The sequence below is a fragment of the Chiloscyllium plagiosum genome, unplaced genomic scaffold, assembly GCF_037043375.1.
Source record: "Chiloscyllium plagiosum isolate Xiang-an unplaced genomic scaffold, Cpla_swu_hap1 HiC_scaffold_45, whole genome shotgun sequence".
Classification (NCBI taxonomy): domain Eukaryota; kingdom Metazoa; phylum Chordata; class Chondrichthyes; order Orectolobiformes; family Hemiscylliidae; genus Chiloscyllium; species Chiloscyllium plagiosum.
The window spans coordinates 62,437,923-62,457,298 of NW_028270183.1; positions in this window are offsets into that span (position 1 = coordinate 62,437,923).

Below are 19,376 nucleotides of genomic sequence, written 5' to 3' on the forward strand. Positions count from 1 at the left end.
GAATAAAATAAGAAACTGTCAAGCAGCTGGAATTGGATAAGTGCAGATACCTCAGCGAGGTGTGAAACTACACGGATGGACAGGGTGAAGGCACGGGTAGGTTTAGAAGCAGCAAACCAAATTTTGAAATTATCTTTCTGAACGCAATGCAGATCAGGTTAAACCTGAGGTAGATGTCTTACGCAACTTGCTGTAAGGACACAGACAGTAGAATCTGAGATGATCATGAGGAAATGGAGGTAGAATTTTGGAGACAAGCTTGGACTGTATTGGAGTAGTCACGCTGAGAGGGATCAAATGTTGAATGGAGGGTTTCAGCAGCTGATGGACTGATGCTGAGGAGAGACAGTGAAAACTGAGCAAGTGACCATTGCCTAATAGGACAGAGAAACTGATCATCACCAGAAACTGACTGATCACATGGCTGTCAGTGAATCCAACACAAGTGAATAGAAACATTGCCCAGAGCCTGTTTCTGAAACATTCAACACAACCAGGAAATGGAAAGTGAATAATTAGCTGAAAACAAGGCCACTGCTCTGTTAGAGTCAAAACCATTCAATGTTGAGTTACTGAACATTACTGATTAACAGAATAGTCTAATCTGCAGAAAGTAATCTCCCAGAATCATGGTAAAAAGGGAAGTAAAAAAGCAGTGACATAATGAAACAACTGCTTGTATGAAAACAGCTCAGACAAAAGGGGCTGAATCCTCAACAAACAGACAAACAGTTGTTTTCACAACAGAGAGTGGCGGGAGCTGGGCGGAAGTTCAGACGGAGCGCAAAGCCGGTCGTGAAGGTAAGTGATTACTATAAGAGTGGGTGTGTTCTAAACCCCAGGTGTTACAAAGTAGGGTCTCCCTCCCTCCCTCCTCCTCTAACCTTAATTAAGAGTCCACAGACGTGCCACAAAAAGAGGGTCTAAGGAAGTTTAGATCGAGGAGTGAGGCTTCATCTCAGGACTCTTTGACAAGGAGGTTGAGTGAAGTGATTACACCACAGTTGAAGAGCGTGAAGACATGGCTGCCCAGCTGGTTCAGTGCGCTACGTGCTTGATGTGGGAGGTCAACGACTCTGGTGTGTCTGGCTCGTATATGTGTGGAAAGTGTGTGCACATTCAGCAATTGACCGAGCATATTGCAGCGCTGACGAAAGAACTCGAAGACCTTAGGCTCATCCGAGAGAACAAGATCTTTCTGGACAAGACCTTCAGCGATGTTATTACACCGATCATGTCAGAAGAGAGCAGAAGAGAGCAAATGATAAGGAAGGCAGAGAGGAGACAGGTGCAAGAGACCCCGGGAGAAGTACCTGTCAGGAACAAGTTGAAGCTTTTGGAAGCAGAGACTGATAACACTGCCAGATCGCAAGGCGGCCACGTTTGTCAATCAAAAGTTGCCGCAGAGGCAGAGCGGAAGAGTCGGACATCGCACAGAGCCGTGGTAATAGGGGACTCCATCGTGAGAGGAACTGACCGGGGTTTTTGTGGCAGCAGACGGGATTTAAGGATTGTGTGTTGCTTTCCTGGTGCTAGAGTGAAAGAATCGCGGACAGAGTGCAGGAAATCCTCAAGGATGAGGATGAAGAGCCAGAGGTGGTGGTACATGTCGGCACAAATGATGTCGGGAAGAAGAGGAGGAACATACTACAGCGAGACTTCGGAGAACTGGGAAGAAGGCTGAAAAGCAGGACATCCAAGGTGGTTATCTCCGGTTTGCTTCCAGTTCCTCGGGCTAGTGTGGCCAGAAACAGGGAGGTAATGGACTTGAACGTGTGGTTGGGGAACTGGAGCAGGAAGCAAGGATTCAAGTTCTTGGATCACTGGGGTATATTTTCTGGTAAACATAAATTCTACAAGAGAGACGGCTTGCACCTAAATAGGTTAGGGACCAGTATTCTGACAGGCAGGTTTTCTACTGCAACACCGCTAGATTTAAACTAAGTAGCGGGGGGAGGGGACAAGCTGGATGTTTAAAAAGGAAATTGAAGGGAAAGTTAGAACAAGAGAAGTCAAGAAAGACAACTGTATTAATGAGGCAGAAAACTCGGAAAGGCATCATGCTGTAAGGTTGAATGAAACAAGGGTTGATGGGAAGGGTGAGAGCAGTAACAAATTAAAAATACTATACATGAATGCACGAAGCATTAGACATAAAATGGATGAGCTTGAGGCTCTTTTGGAAATTGGCAGATACGATATTGTGGGGATAACTGAGACGTGGCTTCAAGTGGACAGGGCCTGGGAAATGAATATTCAAGGATCCATGTGTTATCGTAAGGACAGACTGACGGGCAGCGGGGGTGGGGTGGCCTTGTTAGTAAGGGATGATATTCAGTCCCTTGCGCGGGGGGACCAAGAGTCAGGAGATGTAGAGTCAGTGTGGATAGAGCTTCGAAATACCAAGGGTAAAAAGACCCTCTTGGGAGTCATCTACAGGCCCCCAAACAGTAGTCTGGATGTCGGATGTAAGTTAAATCAGGAGCTGACATTGGCTTGTCGCAAAGATGTCACTACAGTTGTTATGGGGGATTTTAACATGCAGGTAGACTGGGAGAATCAGGATGGTATTGGGCCACAAGAAAGAGACTTTGTGGAGTGCCTCAGAGATGGATTCTTAGAGCAGCTGGTGCTGGAGCCGACCAGGGAGAAGGCAATTCTGGATCTGGTATTGTGTAACGAACCAGAATTGGTCAGAGACCTCGAAGTGAAGGAGCCATTGGGAAGTAGTGACCATAATACAATAAGCTTCAATCTGCATTTTGAGAGGGAGAGGGTACAGTCGGAGGTGACAGTACTTCTGTTGAATAAAGGGAATTATGGAGCTATGAGGGAGGAGCCGGCCAAAGTTCAATGGTGCAATACCTTAGCAGGGAAGACCTTGGAGGAACAATGGCGGATATTTCTGTGTATAATGCAGAAGTTGCAGGATCAGTTCATTCCTAAAAGGAAGAAAGATCCCAGGATGAGGCATGGGCCGCCGTGGCTGACGAGGGAAGTAAAGAAACATATAAAGTTAAAAGAGAAAAAGTATAACATAGCTAAGATAAGTGGGAAAACTGAGGATTGGTAAGCTTTTAAAGAGCAACAGAGGATTACTAAAAAGGAAATACGCAGAGAAAAAAATGAGGTACGAAGGTAAACTGGCCAAGAATATTAAGGAGGATAGTAAAAGCTTTTTTAGGTATGTGCAAGGCAAAAAAATGGTTCGGACAAAAATCGGGCCCTTGAAGACAGAAATAGGGGAATATATTACTCAGAACAAAGAAATGGCAGAGGAATTAAATGGGTACTTCAGATCTGTGTTCACTTGGGAAGACACAAGCAATCTCCCTGAGGTAACAGTGGCTGAAGGACCTGAACTTAAGGGAATTTATATTTGCCAGGATTTGGTGTTGGAGAAGCTGTTAGTTCTGAAGGTTGATAAGTCTCCAGGGCTTGATGGTCTGCATCCCAGGGTACTGAAGGAGGTGGCTCGGGAAATCGTGGATGCGTTGGTGATTATCTGCCAGAGTTCAATAGATTCGGGGTCGGTTCCTGAGGATTGGAGGGTGGCAAATGTTATACCACTTTTTAAGAAAGGTGGGCGAGAGAAAGCAGGTAATTATAGACCAGTTAGTCTGACCTCAGTGGTGGGAAAGATACTGGAGTCTATTATAAAAGATGAAATTACTGCACATCTTTATAGTAGTAACAGGATAGGACAGAGTCAGCATGGATTTATGAACGGGAAATCATGCTTGACTAATGTTCTTGAATTTTTTGAGGATGTAACTATGAAGTTGGACGAGGGAAATCCAGTAGATGTAGTCCACCTGGACGTTCAAAAAGCTTTTGATAAAGTCCCACACAGGAGGTTAGTGAGTAAAATTAGGGTGCATGGTATTGGGGGCAAAGTACTAGATTGGATTGAAAATTGGTTGGCTAATAGGAAACAAAGGGTAGTGATAAACGGCTCCATTTCGGAATGGCAGGCAGTGACCAGTGGGGTACCGCAGGGATCCGTGCTGGGACCACAGCTTTTTACAATATATGTTAATGATATAGAAGATGGTATCAGCAATAACATCAGCAAATTTGCTGATGATACAAAGCTGGGTGGTAGGGTGAAAAGTGATGAGGATGTTAAGAGATTACAGGGTGACCTGGACAGGTTAGGGGAGTGGTCAGATGCATGGCAGATGCAGTTTAATGTGGATAAATGTATGGTTATCCACTTTGGTAGCAAGAACAGGAAGGCAGACTACTACCTCAATGGAATCAATTTATGTAAAGGGGCAGTACAGAGAGATCTGAGTGTTCTTGTACACCAGTCAATGAAGGCAAGCATGCAGGTACAGCAGGTCGTGAAGAAGGCTAACAGCATGCTGGCCTTCATAACAAGAGGAATTGAGTATAGAAGCAAAGAGGTGCTTCTGCAGCTGTACAGGACCCTCGTGAGACCACACCTGGAGTATTGTGTGTATTTCTGGTCTCCAAATTTGAGAAAAGACATTCTGGCTATTGAGGGAGTGCAGCGTAGGTTCACGAGGTCAATTCCTGGAATGGCAGGATTACCTGACACTAAAAGACTGAAGCGACTGGGCTTGTCTTCCCTTGAGTTTCGAAGATTGAGAGGGGATCTGATTGAGACGTATAAGATTATGAAAGGATTGGACACTCTGGCAGTAGGAAACGTATTTCCACTGATGGGTGAGTGCCGAACCAGAGGACACAGCTTAAAAATACGGGTAGACCATTTAGGACAGAGCTCAGGAGAAACTTCTTCACCCAGAGAGTGGTGGCTGTGTGGAATGCTCTGCCACAGGGGGCAGTGGAGGCCCACTCTCTGGATTCTTTTAAGAAGGAGTTGGATAGAGCTCTCAAAGATAGTGGAATCAAGGGTTATGGAGATAAGGCAGGAACAGGATACTGATTAGGAATGATCAGCCATGATTATATTGAATGGCGGTGCAGGCTCGAAGGGCTGAATGGCCGACTCCTGCACCTATTGTCTATTGTCTCTAAACACAGATACCATGAGATTTGTAGACAGAGATTGGAATTCTTTGGAAAAAACCCTTCCCTGCTGATGGTGTGTGCTGGAAACCATTCTCAGTGTGATCTGCCACTTCTTTCCTTTGAAATGAATTTTTGCTTGCCCGAAGAAAAGCAGGCGTATTGCTCACTTGTCCACTGACTTACAGACAAAGGAAACCTGATCAGGGTCTCTCAGATAAATTAAGGTATTAGCGACAGTCCATTGCACACAACAAGAGTTTAGAATACAACAGATTCTAGTGAAACCAACAATGCAACGAAAAAGTCGAATTAATCTTTATACCCATGCAGCCTCTCTCAATCAAATAATCCCGGTCAATTTCTAATCGTTTTTAAACTATTCATATCAAGGTATACATATTTGATTCCTATCCTAATTTCCTCCAAAAATATCTGATTATTCTCTTGAAAATATATTTTAGATGTTCAATTAATAATCACAATTTATTTCAAATTATTCCTAGTGCAGAACAACTTGCAAACTAAAATATTTTTTCATGTCAATATGGACACTCTATAACAAAGTTTTCAGTTCAATCATATGTCCAAATATTGTTTCGGTTCATTATTGCAGTGAATTTAAAATTAAAGTCTGTTTTCTTTTCTGATAACCTTCCATTACTTTATGCCCTGATTACAATGCATGGTCTAACAGTTGACAAGCATTGAATAACATTGAATTTTCAATGCAAGAACTGGTACAAATAATCACATATTATTGATCTCATTTATGGTTGTTGATTTCCAGGATTATTTTCACAGTATGATCACGTTAATTTCACTCAAATGCTGACAGTAGAATTTTCACCTCTATAATTATGTCGAGTGAATCTCAAATTATTCTTATTTCAAGTAAACCCAAATTTACATTTTGTTCTGTTTTATTCCAGGAATTACGGAATGTTACATTATTATGAGAAACAGGAACAAGTGAAGATGGTGGCTCTCAGATGTGAGGCCTTAAATCCAAAGGGCCAGATCGTAGTTATAGTGGGTGAGGTACCTAGTGCCCCGCTCTCCTCAGAAAGCAGTGAGGATGGTGACACTGACTGGAACGGGTTAGATGATAAAGCTCCCATGCATGGACAGAGGAACGGCCATGGATGGTATGGCCCACCATTCTGTAAGGCCCGGAAGGCAGTGTCTATGGCACCACTGGGCATCAAAGCTCAAACTTGGACAGACGGGAGGAGCAGCGAATGGAACTGACAGAAACCAAACCTGAACCGTTTACCTGGCTGAGCGACAGATATTGGTGAATGAACACCCAGCCTGGTAGAGAAATGGTAATAATGGGTCTTATTGGGAGAATATGGATGAATTAGTTGAGGTACACAGTCTCACCAATGATGATGTGCATACCCTCCTTCAAGCCAAGATGCCCTGACATGTACAGCAGAACCTATCGCTGCAATGAGAGGTTGCGGGTGTGACCCGGTTCCCCCCAGAGCACAGCCGATCAATGGCTCCAGGCATTTACAAATATTGCAGGAACACACTGGGGAAGAGGACAGACTGAATGGGCTAAAATAACCTTGGTGACTCAGGGACCCATGGGTAATACAGAGGATAATACAGAGAGGAAGCCTGAGGTGTGTAAGGACCACGGGGGATTACCAAACCCCATCCTGCGATGATGAAATCAGTTTGATGTATTTAAAATGGTACTACATTTAACTGTAATTATAAACATGGGACTCCCAGTGGGAGATAATTCTAACAACATTCTGAATTGGACCATAAGAACTGAGGCAAACTCAGAAACACAGGGGAATACCCTGGAAGAGTAACCAGATCCACAATGTTACAAGGGAAGCAGGAAAGAGCACAGAACCAGGGAATGTAGGCAGAGAGAGGGAGATAGATGTTCACATTGTGTGTGGCCTATATTCACATGTGCACATGCATAACTCATGAATATTTATTGACGCGCTGTTAAGGGGCCAGCACCGCATTATGCTAATATGGAGCATCTTTATCAGTTACCGATAAGGATTTACTACTCACCCCCTCAATGACTAAAATAAGAGCAGTCGGAGAGAGAACTCAGGAAGCTGGATGAAATAAACCTGTCCCTTTGTAGACCGGGAGTATGACAAAATGTATTCAGATATAGAGGTGTGAAACTCAAAAAGGGACCATTCTGGGAGTTGCTCCTATTTATTCTAAAATGGCAAATATTGATGTCAAAACGTGAATTTAAACATGGGGATGCTCCGGCCAGGACTGGGACAGAAAGAAAAGGAGAGGCAACCTCTCCGGAGTAGCTACATTGCAGGGAGACTGGGACAGTCAGAGAATCTGGTGGGTTATAGCTCGGACTCACTCAGCGGTGTGCGTAACTCAAACAGGAATGTTGGTTATTATCTATCGACCCTGTAGAGATCGAGGACCCTCTCACTCCCCACACAAACGGGATCTCATCAAAGCTGGGGCAGGGGAGGCAGTAATTGTGACAGTGATAGATTGTCAGAAGCTGGAAATAGTCTGGGTCCATACCTGTGGACATTGAATGGCAGACGAGAGTGGTGTTTACTGACTGAGGAGAACAGGCCACCAGGATACTATTACCTCAGGGATCCCGCAATACTCCAGTATATCCCACCGATGTGTGTTTGATGGATTTAGTCACACTGATCCTACCAACACCTCATCACCTCAAGCAGTGAGATAGAACATATCTAGATATTAAACAGGGTATTGGAGCAGGTTAGCCAGGCCAGGCTGAGAACTAAAGCACAGAGAGTGCAACTGGGAAGGTATGGAGAGACGGAACTGGGACATCATATTGGGGAGATCAAATCAGGAAGGGAGAGGGGACAGTCCCAGCGGGAACAAAAACTATGATTATAAAACTATCCACCCGCACACTGTAAAGGGATCAGGCAAACTTTAGGATTGTTTAATTATTGTGGGAATTTTGTGAGGAATTATCCAGAAATAGAGAACCATCACGAGCCCTGGCAGAAGCGCGGACATTAACCAGGGGTAAGGGAGGCAAAATGCACACAGTCAGCATGCCTTTGATATAGTTCATGACTGGGCTCGGTGAAGGTATATCACCCTGCCTGGGGGCCACATTGAGCATGAAGAACAGGTCAGAGAGTTAGTGGAAGCAGCTAACTTTCCCAGTGAAGCAGCAATAATGAAGATTAGGGCTCACAGGAAAGTAGAAACCCCACACCAACGGGGAAGTGAGCATGGGTGGGCATACTTACTGAAACAGTGCAGACATTTGAGGAGGATGCAGTGGCAGTAGCTTCAGAAGCAAGAAAGGAAAGTTTAAAGACATTTCCAGAAACAGTCCCACAGCAGGAGAAACAGGAATGGGAAAAGGGTGGGGCAGTAATAGGACATAGGATGATCCAGCAGTGCCACTGTATAAGACAAACATTATGAAAAACATATCATGGGCTGGCCCATATTGAGCAGGATAAAATGCAATATCGGATGATCAACTACAGGGGTGTTCTGGAACAAGAAGGTTTTGTCGAAGGGGTGTAGTCTGTACACAGTGTGAGCCAGGGAAAACAATAAGGATAAAATGCAGGAAGCCACAGGGACCCATGGGCCCACGGGAACAATTACAGATGGATTTTACGTACTCCCCATCCCAATCCCAGGGAAGGAAATCCTGCTGGGTCTTAATAAACAGGTTTACTCAGTGGGCGGGAGCATCCCCCTGCAGATTCTGACCAAGGGACACATGTTCCAGGAAACGAAGTTAAGCAGCTCTGTGGCCTGTTTGGTACTGAGCAGAAATCCCATCTCACATACCACCCCCAGAGCTCAGGGACAGGAGAAGGAATGAAGCAGACACTGAAAGCTAGTCTGACTAAGACCCTGACAGAGACAGGCAGGGATGGGTTAGTGTACTCCCCACAATCCTAATGAAACTGACGTCAACCCCAGCAAAGGGAACGGAGCAGTCCCCCTTTGAATTAGTGACCGGATGGACTATGCAGCTGCCAGAGGGTATGGTAGTGGGAGGGCAGGAGATGTACAATGGCAACATAGGGTGAAACAATTTGTGAAAGAACTGACAAAGCAACTGCATGAGCTGAGAGGGGAAGTTGCATACGGACAGAGAATCAGAGACTGGGAAAGGGAGCTCATAAACATCCGAGCTGACATCCCGAACCCAGGAGATCGGGTCAGGGGGGAAATATTTGTGGAACGTATGAAAAAAAACATATCAAAATGCTGGACTTGGCTGGGACAGCCACAGAATTCCAGAGAGGGAACTCTTCCATCATGCATTAGTAAGGAGCTCTGAATAAACATTGGTCGTGCTGCTCAGCACAGAACTCAAGGCTCATCTTTGATATTTCTCCCAGCAACAGAGTGCAGGGGTATGTTACCGGCTGGAGGTCTGTGACCAGTGCCTCTGTTCCACAAAGGTCAGAGCTGGGACATCTGTTGTTTGTAATACAAAAAAATGATTAGCCTGAAAATGTATACGATTTAATTAGCAAGTTTGTAGATGGCACAAAGTGAAGAAGTTGTGAATCGTGAAGAATGTTGTCAAAGGAAACATCAAGGACGCGATCAGTTGGAAGGTTATGCGGAGAAATTGCAGATAGATTTTAATTCAGACAAGTGTGAGGTGATGCGTTTTGGGCGGCTCATTGTAAAAGGAATGTATACACTAAAAGGAAGCGCCCTGAGCAGCATTGATATACAGAGGTGCAAGTTCACAGCTCCCTGAATGTGGTGAAGGAGGTGATGGCACGCTTGCCTTCTGTCAGGGACTGAATATAAAACTGTCATTAGGCCACCTTTGCAGTATTGTGTGCTGTTTTGAGCACCGCATTATAAGGAGGATGTGGAGGCTTTGGAGAGGGTGGAAATGGGTTTACCAGGATGTTGCCTGGATTGGGAGAGTTTGGAAAATCTTGGATTGTTGTCTTTGGAAAATCAGTGGCTGTGGAGTGATCCGAGAGGCACAGACAGAGTGAATAATCTGAATCTTTTTCCAAGTGGAAATGACCAATTCCACAGGCCATAGATTTAAGGGGAGAGGGGGCAAGTTTAACGGAAATGAAAACCGAAAGAACAGCAGATGCTGTAAACCAGAAAGAAAAACAGAAGTTTCTGGAAAAGCTCAGCAGTTCTAGCAGCATCTGTGAAGAGAAATTAGTTAACATTTCTGAGGAAGGGGGACTGTACCCGAAACATTAACTGATTTTTATTCACAGATGCTGCATGACCTGCTAAGCATTTTCAACAACATCTGAGCAAGTTGAAAGGGAGTTGTGTCAGACAAGTTTCTTATGCAGGAGCTGGTCAGTGACTAGAATGTACTAGAGATGGTAAAAACAGAAACAATCACAATGTTTAAGAGGCATTTGGACAGGCAGATAAGCAGGCATGGGTTGGCAGGGATATGGATCATTTCCAGGCAGATAGAATCAGTTTGGAATAGCATCATGATCAGCACAGACATGGTGGGCCGATTATTCCGGTGCTGTACTGTTCTGTTTTCCAGGGGGGAGAATGTGTGGAGCGAGAGAGAATATTTTGATTGTAATATGTCTCTTCTTTAGAACACACAGTAAGTTGATGCATTTTGAGAGAAGCAATGTAGAAAGGCAATAAATATTTGAATGGCACAGACACAGGGAGCAGGACAGCAGGAATGCGGGACAATGTGTACAAATCCTTAAAGGAGAGGGAACGTAAAGTGTTTTGAGTCAACGTATAGGAATCTGGGCTTCATTAATAGAGGGAATGATAACATACTCATGGAAAAGATGCTGACCATTGACAAAGTTCTAGTTAGGTCACAGTCAATCATTGCATCCAGTTGTGGTCAACAGATTTCTGGTCAGGATGAGGAAGTTAAAATACCACAGAGGGGCCTGTTCCATACTTTGCTTCTCTTTCAGGATCCATTGGCGACTCAAGGGTTAAACATTATCCTGCCAAAGGTCTAACTGCCGTATTGTAAGAGTACAAGGCCTGGACTCTTCCAATACAGACTGAACACCTCAGTAGGGGTGAGGCAGACCGTATCTTCGAAATAGAACCTCTTGGAGCCACACATGTGGATTCCACCATAACCCCAGACAGAGCAATTTCCCCTTTCCAGACAAGACTGAGAGCCCTGGGCACAACCCTGTTAAACTGCCTCCTGCTCCCATTGTCTCACTTCCCCTCCATATTAGCATAGGTAAGTGAATCCCCCATTTATTGAAAGAAGAACCCTTCTGCCTTAATCTCTTCCCGTCAACACATAATCATGGACAATACGATAATCAGTTTCTGTAATCCATCACACATTATCACAGGACATTGGCATTCATCAAGCTTTGTAAATTCATAATTACCAGCTTTAAACTATGTAATGGCAATCGCCCATGTGACTGATATGCCTTTCTGGATTAGTGGTGCTGGAAGAGCACAGCAGTTCAGGCAGCACCACTTTGAAATCGACGTTTCGGGCAAAAGCCCTTCATCAGGAATAAAGGCAGTGAGCCTGAAGCGTGAAGAGATAAGCGAGGGGAAGGCGGGGGTGGGGAGAGAGTAGCATAGAGTACAATGGGTGAGTGGGGGAGGAGATGACTGTGATAGGTCAGGGAGGAGAGGGTGGAGTGGATAAGTGGAAAAGGAGCGAGGCAGGTCTGACAATTCTGGACAAGTCATGGGGACAGTGCTAAGCTGGAAGTTTGAAACTAGGATGAGGTGGGGGAAGGGGAAAATGAGGAAGCTGTTGAAGTCCACATTGATGCTCTGGGGTTGAAGTGTTCCGAGGCGGAAGATGAGGCGTTCTTCCTCCAGGTGTCTGGTGGTGAGGGAGCGGCGGTGAAGGAGGCCCAGGACCTCCATGTCCTCGGCAGAATGGGAGGGGGAGTTGAAATGTTGGGCCACGGGGCGGTGTGGTTGGTTGGTGCGGGTGTCCCAGAGATGTTCCCTAAAGCGGTCAGCTAGGAGGCGCCCAGTCGCCCAATGTAGAGCAGACCGCATCGGGAGCAACGTTTACAATAAATGATATTCGTGGATGTGCAAGTAAAACTTTGATGATGTGGAAGGCTCCTTTAGGGCCTTAGATAGAGGTGAGGGAAGAGGTTTGGGCGCAGGTTTTACAGTTCCTGCTTGGCAGGGGAACGTGCCAGTATGGGACGGTGGGTTGTAGGGGGGCGTGGACCTGACCAGGTAGTCACGGAGGGAACGATCTTTGCGGAAGGCGGAAAGGGGTGGGGAGGGAAATATATCCCTGGTGGGGGGGTCTGTGTGGAGGTGGCGGAAATGTCGGTGGATGATTTGGTTCATGTGAAGGTTGGTCGGGCGGAAGGTGAGCAACAGGGGCGTTCTGTCCTGGTTATGGTTGGAGGGGTGGGGTCTGAGGGCGGAGGTGCGGGATGTTGACGAGATGCATTGGAGGGCATCTTTAACCACGTGGGAGGGAAATTGCGGTCTCTAAAGAAGGAGGCCATCTGGTGTGTTCTGTGGTGGAACTGGTCCTCCTGGGAGCAGATCCGGCGGAGGCGGAGGAATTGGGACTACGGGATGGCATTTTTGCAAGAGGTAGGGTGGGAAGAGGTGTAATCCAGGTAGCTGTGCGAGTCGGTGGGTTTGTTAAAAATGTCAGTGTCAAGTCGGTCGTCATTTATGAAGATGGAGAGGTCCAGGAAGGGGAGGGAGGTGTCAGAGATGGTCCAGGTAAATTTAAGGTCAGCTTGGAATGTGTTGGTGAAGTTGATGAATTGCTCAACCTCTTCGCAGGAGTACGAGGTGGCGCCAATGCAGTCATCAGTGTAGCAGAGGAAGAGGTGGGGAGTGGTGCCGGTGTAATTATGGAAGATCAACTGCTCTATGTAGCCAACAAAGAGACAGGCATAGCTGGGGCCCATATGGGTGCCCATGGCTACCCCTTTGGTCTGGAAGAAGTGGGAGGATTCAAAGGAGAAATTGTTAAGGGTGAGGACCGGTTCGGCCAAACGAATGAGAGTGTCGGTGGAAGGGTACTGTTGGGGACGTCTGGAGAGGAAAAAACGGAGGGCTTGGAGACCCTGGTCATGGCGGATAGAGGTGTAGAGGGATTGGAAATCCATCGTGAAAATGAGGCGTTGGGGGCCGGGGAAACGGAAGTCTTGGGGGAGTCACGAACGTACGTGGGGAGTTCCTGGACTAGGGGGGATAGCACAGTGTCGAGGTAGGTAGAGATGAGTTCAGTGGGGCAGGAGCATGCTGAGACAATGGGTCGGCCAGGGTGGTCAGGCTTGTGTATCTTGGGAAGGAGGTAGAACCGGGCAGTGGGGGAATGGGGGCTTCCCGGACTATGAGGTTGGAAGCTGTGGGTGGGAGATATGCCTTTGTTTAATTCTTATTAAATATGCTGTCTCTGTGGGCAAGGCAGAGATTCGTGAAGATGAGTTTGTACAAGTAGACACTCGGCTACTTTAGAGGTGCTTTGAAATTAACATAGAACATAGAACATTGAAGAATACAGCGCAGTACAGGCCCTTTGGCCCTCGATGTTGCGCCGATCCTAGCCCACCTAACCTATACTAATCCACTATCCTCCATATACCTATCCAATGCCCGCTTAAATGCCCATAAAGAGGGAGAGTCCACCACTGCTACTGGCAGGGCATTCCATGAACTTACGACTCGCTGAGTGAAGAACCTACCCCTAATTTCAGTCCTATATCTACCCCCCCTTAATTTAAAGCTATGCCCCCTTGTAATACCCGACTCCATACGCGGGAAAAGGTTCACACTGTCAACCCTATCTAACCCCCTAATCATCTTGTACACCTCAATCAAGTCACCCCTAAACCTTCTTTTCTCTAATGAAAACAGCCCCAAGTGTCTCAGTCTTTCCTCATACGATCTTCCTTCCATACCAGGCAACATCCTGGTAAACCTCCTCTGCACCCGTTCCAGTGCCTCCACGTCCTTCCTATAGTATGGCGACCAAAACTGCACACAATATTCCAGATGCGGCCGCACCATAGTCTTATACAACTGCATCATGACCTCAGGACTCCGGAACTCAATTCCTCTACCAATAAAAGCCAGTACGCCATATGCCTTCCTCACCGCACTATTTACCTGGGTGGCAACTTTCAGAGATCTGTGTACATGGACACCAAGATCCCTCTGCTCATCCACACTACCAAGTATCCGACCATTAGCCCAGTACCCCATCTTTTTGTTATTCTTCCCAAAGTGAATCACCTCACACTTAGCTACATTGAATTCCATTTGCCACCTTTCTGCCCAGCTCTGCAGCTTCTCTATATCCTGCTGTAACCTGCCACATCCTTCCTCACTGTCAACAACTCCTCCGACTTTCGTATCATCCGCAAACTTGCTCACCCAACCTTCTAACCCCTCTTCCAGGTCATTTATAAAAATGACAAACAGCAATGGTCCCAAAACAGATCCTTGCGGAACACCGCTATTGACGGCACTCCATGACGAAACTTTGCCATCAACTACTACCCTCTGTCTTCTTCCATCCAGCCAATTCCTAATCCAAACCTCCAACTCACCCTCAATGCCATATCTCCGTATTTTCTGCAGTAGCCTACCATGGGGAACCTTATCAAACGCCTTACTAAAATCCATATATACCACATCTACCGCTTTCGCCTCATCAACCTCCTTCGTCACCTTTTCAAAGAATTCAATAAGGTTTGTGAGGCACGACCTGCCCTTCACAAAACCATGCTGACTATCCTTGATCACATTATTCCTATCCAGATGTGCATAAATCCTATCCCTTACAATTCTCTCTAAGACTTTGCCCACAACAGAAGTGAGACTCACCGGCCTATAGTTACTAGGGTGATCCCTACTCCCCTTTTTGAACAAGGGAACCACATTTGCTATCCTCCAGTCTTCTGGCACTACTCCTGTAGACAAAGAGGACATAAAAATCAAGGCCAATGGCTCTGCAATCTCCTCCCTTGCTTCCCAGAGAATCCTAGGATAAATGCCATCAGGCCCAGGGGACTTATCTATTTTCATCTTTTCCAGGATTTCCAACACCTCTTCTCTACATACCTCAAAGCCATCCGATAATAAAGCTACTGCTGTTGTACAGAAAACTTGTGTCATCTGGATTTGTGGAACAAAACAGACATTAACAAGGAAGGATATGAGTGATCTTCAGGGTGGGGAGTACAGACTTACTGGAGTGGTTCACTGATGAAGAAAATGCAGTCACTGCATTGATTTGAAGAGATTGCTATTTTCTTTGAAATAAACAAGTTAAATATATTTTTGATAAAGCTGTATAAGATTATAACAGACCTAGATATAGCAGACAAAAATATCTGTATTTGATAGGTGATGGCTCAAGAATTAAGACCAGATGTGAGGTTTTGAGACAGTGGGAGATGAGTAAGTGTCTCTGCTGTATTGGCTGGAAATATTGCAGAACATGCTGCCGATTGCGGTGGTGCAAGCAGAGAAGATGAATGATTAATAAAAACAATGATTGATAAAAACAATTAGATCAGATCTGAGGGAAATAAAAACGCAGAGTTTGGGGGACGGATGGGGAATGAGAATGTTGGATTCTGCTACAGAGATCCAGCTTGGATTTGATGGGCCTCTTTCTGTGCATTTTATTTGGACCTACTTAACTTGCTCTGGTCACCAATTAAATTGTCATTTAGATAAATCTGCTCAGTGTTCCTACTCAGTCCAACACTGGCTGTCCCTCCACCGCAGGAGATAATGTTTACTGCTTTATACTGGGTTCTGGGGTGGGGGAGAGGGGGCGGGCTAACGGTGTGTGTAACAGTCTGCTAGCTTTTATCTGAAATGGCAAAACACCAGTGCAGCCAGACTAGGGACAGACTCTGGAAATGTGGGGAATGCCAGAAGGGAATTCTTTACCAATCCCACCTGGAAACTGGCCAAACCAGTCAGACTGGGGAGTAGCTGTTCACCTGCTCTGTGTGTGTGTGGATTAGAGGGGGGGGGGGTGGGGGGAAGAAGGGGGGAAGGGGAGAGGGATTCACTCAGGCATCTATCCTGCTGAGACACGAGTGAATTTACTCATAACCGCAAGTTGATTCTTTTTCTCTTGTTCGCACTAAGTAATGGACAATAGTTTTGGCAGTTCATAAAGTTTTGCACATAGGGAACTTAGCTTTGGAAATGTTCACAACATCGTTGAACATGTACAGATTCACACTGAGTAGAGACTTTTATTTTCCTTTATTCATTCACAGGATGAGGGTATCGCTGGCCAGGCAGCATTTACTGCCCATCCCTAATTGCCCAGAGGGCAGGTAAGAGTCGACCACATTGCTGTGGGTCTGAAGTCACAATGTAGGCCAGATCAGGTAAGGATGGCAGCTTCCGTCCCGAAAGTGCATGAGTGAACCAGATGGGTTTTTCTGACAATCGATTAATGGTCATCATCAGATTCTTAAATTCCAGAATTTTTTTTAATTGAAATCAAATTCCCCCAAGTGCTGCAGCAGGCCTTGAACCCAGTTCTACAGAACTTTATCTGGGGCTTTGGATTAACTGTCTAGTGACAATACCGCTCGGCCAATACTTCCCCACATCGCTGTCCATCTGCACAGAGCGAACAGCGATTTTCTGGTTCATCAGAACAGGGTAATCACACATACGTTTGCTCAATGATTGTAGGAGTTGGATGTTGATGGGCTATTGACATCCATCTCCGAACCATGTATTCTGGGGTTTGTTTCAATTGTCTTGTTATCTTTGGGGGATAAAAACAGTTTCAATTAACTTTCTATTAAATGCATGGCAATCAAGTCGATCCCATAGCTATCAGGCAGTTTAGTTTCGTTTGAAGGGCTCTCCATCTCCCCAAACTCCTCCATCCTCACCTCCAACAGTACAATAATATCACAGAGTCTCTTTGTGACTCTGAATGAGACAATCTGATTAGCAGCTTCTTTCCCTACTCCGAGGTCGCGTTGGATCTTAATCTTCCCTTGCTGCAGTTGTGATCCTGTATCATTGTACTGTGATACTCGCATTTACTTTCTTGGCCTATCAGTGTTCATGATACTGCAAGTAGCTTCTTGCATATACGGCTAACAGTGCAAGAGTTTAGCTCTTTCCTTCCACCAACTGCAGTAGAATTGTACTCCAACAAAACTTACGGAATCACGGCCCAGCATATTCCCCTACTTGCCTCTCACCATCAAACCAGAGAATCAATCCTCATTCAACTGAGAGAATTCCGGAGGGCATGTCAGTAACAGCAGCATGAATACCTAAAAATGAGGTGTTAACCTGATGAAGTTACCAAAGAGGACTACTTCTGTGTCAAACAGCATAAGCAGCAAGTGATAGACAGAGTGAAACAATCCGGGAACAACAGAACAGATCTAAGATCTGCAGTCCAACCACATCCAGTTGTGAATGAGGTCAGAGCACAGCTGGAGTTCTGAGGATAGTTCTCTTCAAGATATTAACCAACAAGGATGTCAGACTGGATTAATTATCATAAAACTCAAGTTCGTTTGATATTCATATATTTACAATCAGTGTTCAATCACCAAATGTAGCTGAAGGTAAATATAACCTTCGAGTGATTGTAACAGTGGAGACATCTGAATACTTTATCAGCAAATTAAAGCCTGCTGTGTTTAGATAGTAATAATTTTAAAGAGATTTTAAAAAGTAAGGTGGCTTGAGTATAATGGAAGAAGTTGAATGGTGGATAGCTGATAATGTTGTTTTAATCTGAAGTTAATTTAGGATTAGTTAACAAATGAACACATGGTAGGGAATTCCAGCCCCATGGAGTGCACATTCAGTTCCATGTGGGAAAGCCAGGACACTTCTTGTATCAGCGACAACCACAAGAACAGGGAGGTGACATGAGAAATGTCAGGAACACTCGTTTGACCACGGCTAAAGTACAGCACACATTTCTGATCTTCACATTCCAGGGTTGATGTGATCACACCAAAGAGGGTACAGAAGAGATTGATCAGAATGTTTCTACAATTGGAAAATTTCTGCTCTGAGGAAAGGTTGGATAGGCTGGGGGTGTTTTCTGAGGAAGATGAGCTGAGATATAATTGAAGTGATACAATGCTGAGGAATCCAGATCGAGTGGATAGGAAGGAGCTATTTATAACAGAGAGGTCGGTAACTGGAGGTTTTAGATTGAAACTAATACTCAGAAAGATCGGGGGAAGAATTCATTTCACTCGGAGATGATGGGAGACAGGTGGCAGAGGCAGTAACCATCATCACATCAGAATAAAAGGACATGGATGTAACTGAAATGCTGGAACATGCAGGGCAATGGACTAAAGTCTGCAGAAAGGGATCAATGTGATTTATTTGACATTTCCCTAGAATATTAAACTCCAGTCAAATTTCAGAATTTATGAGCATCATCAGATTTGAACTCTAAATGTCGGAATAAATGTATCAGAAATTTGCATCACAGATCTAGGCCACTTGGCCCATCCTGTATGCGTTGGCTGTAATAAAATTACCCAGGCTTTACAGCGTTCTGTCCTCATCATTCAGAGCAATAACTTCAGACTGCGTATTCTGCCCTCTATGTTGTTATAATCTGTTTTTTTCAATGTATTTCTTTGACAGCTGCTCACCTTGTTTCCTGGTTTCTTTCCCAGTCCTAACTCCATTCCCCGTGGCCTTGAGGGACTACCATTTCTGCAATTTAATCTCTCTTGCCTTTTCCCATGTGACAGACTGTCTTTTTGTCCCTGTCTCATCCCCACCTTACTCACAACCTGTTACATTTCTGATGGTTCCCAGACCGCTGTAACTTTCACTGTGTCCCTTGGGTTAATGGCACGAGTTTTGAATTCTCTTCCACCAGAGATAATTGGAAATCTTTCTGGTTGCAGTTTTCCACAGATTTTATATTTAAAAAGAGCATTTATGTCAGATTGAAGTATTCGTAAACATTCATCCGCAATTCCGACCATTTGGATGTAATCTGTGACCCTCCCACAGATGAGCAGGTGTGCTCTATTGGTCGTGCTAACATGGCCTGTAGTGTGCAGGTTCAGCGGGTTGAGTTATCCATGGTAAATGTGGGGTTATGGAGGTAGGGTGGGAAAGCAGGTCATTGCAGGCTCGATAGATAGAATAGCCTCTTTCTGCACCTACGGATTCTGTAATTCTAACTAGTTGTGATTGTTATCACGTTTTCCTCACGGCAGGTTCATTCAGCTCAGGTAGACATGCTGCCTTTCTGTTTCTGTTGGTTCTCACTCAATCCTTTCCGTCTGTTTTACAGCAATTTCATACTGTCCGTGAGGGTGAGAATGAATTTGTAAATACAAATACACCAACCGAAACCCGCATAGATCAGGAGCTGTTTCTGCTGCTGGCATCACTCACAA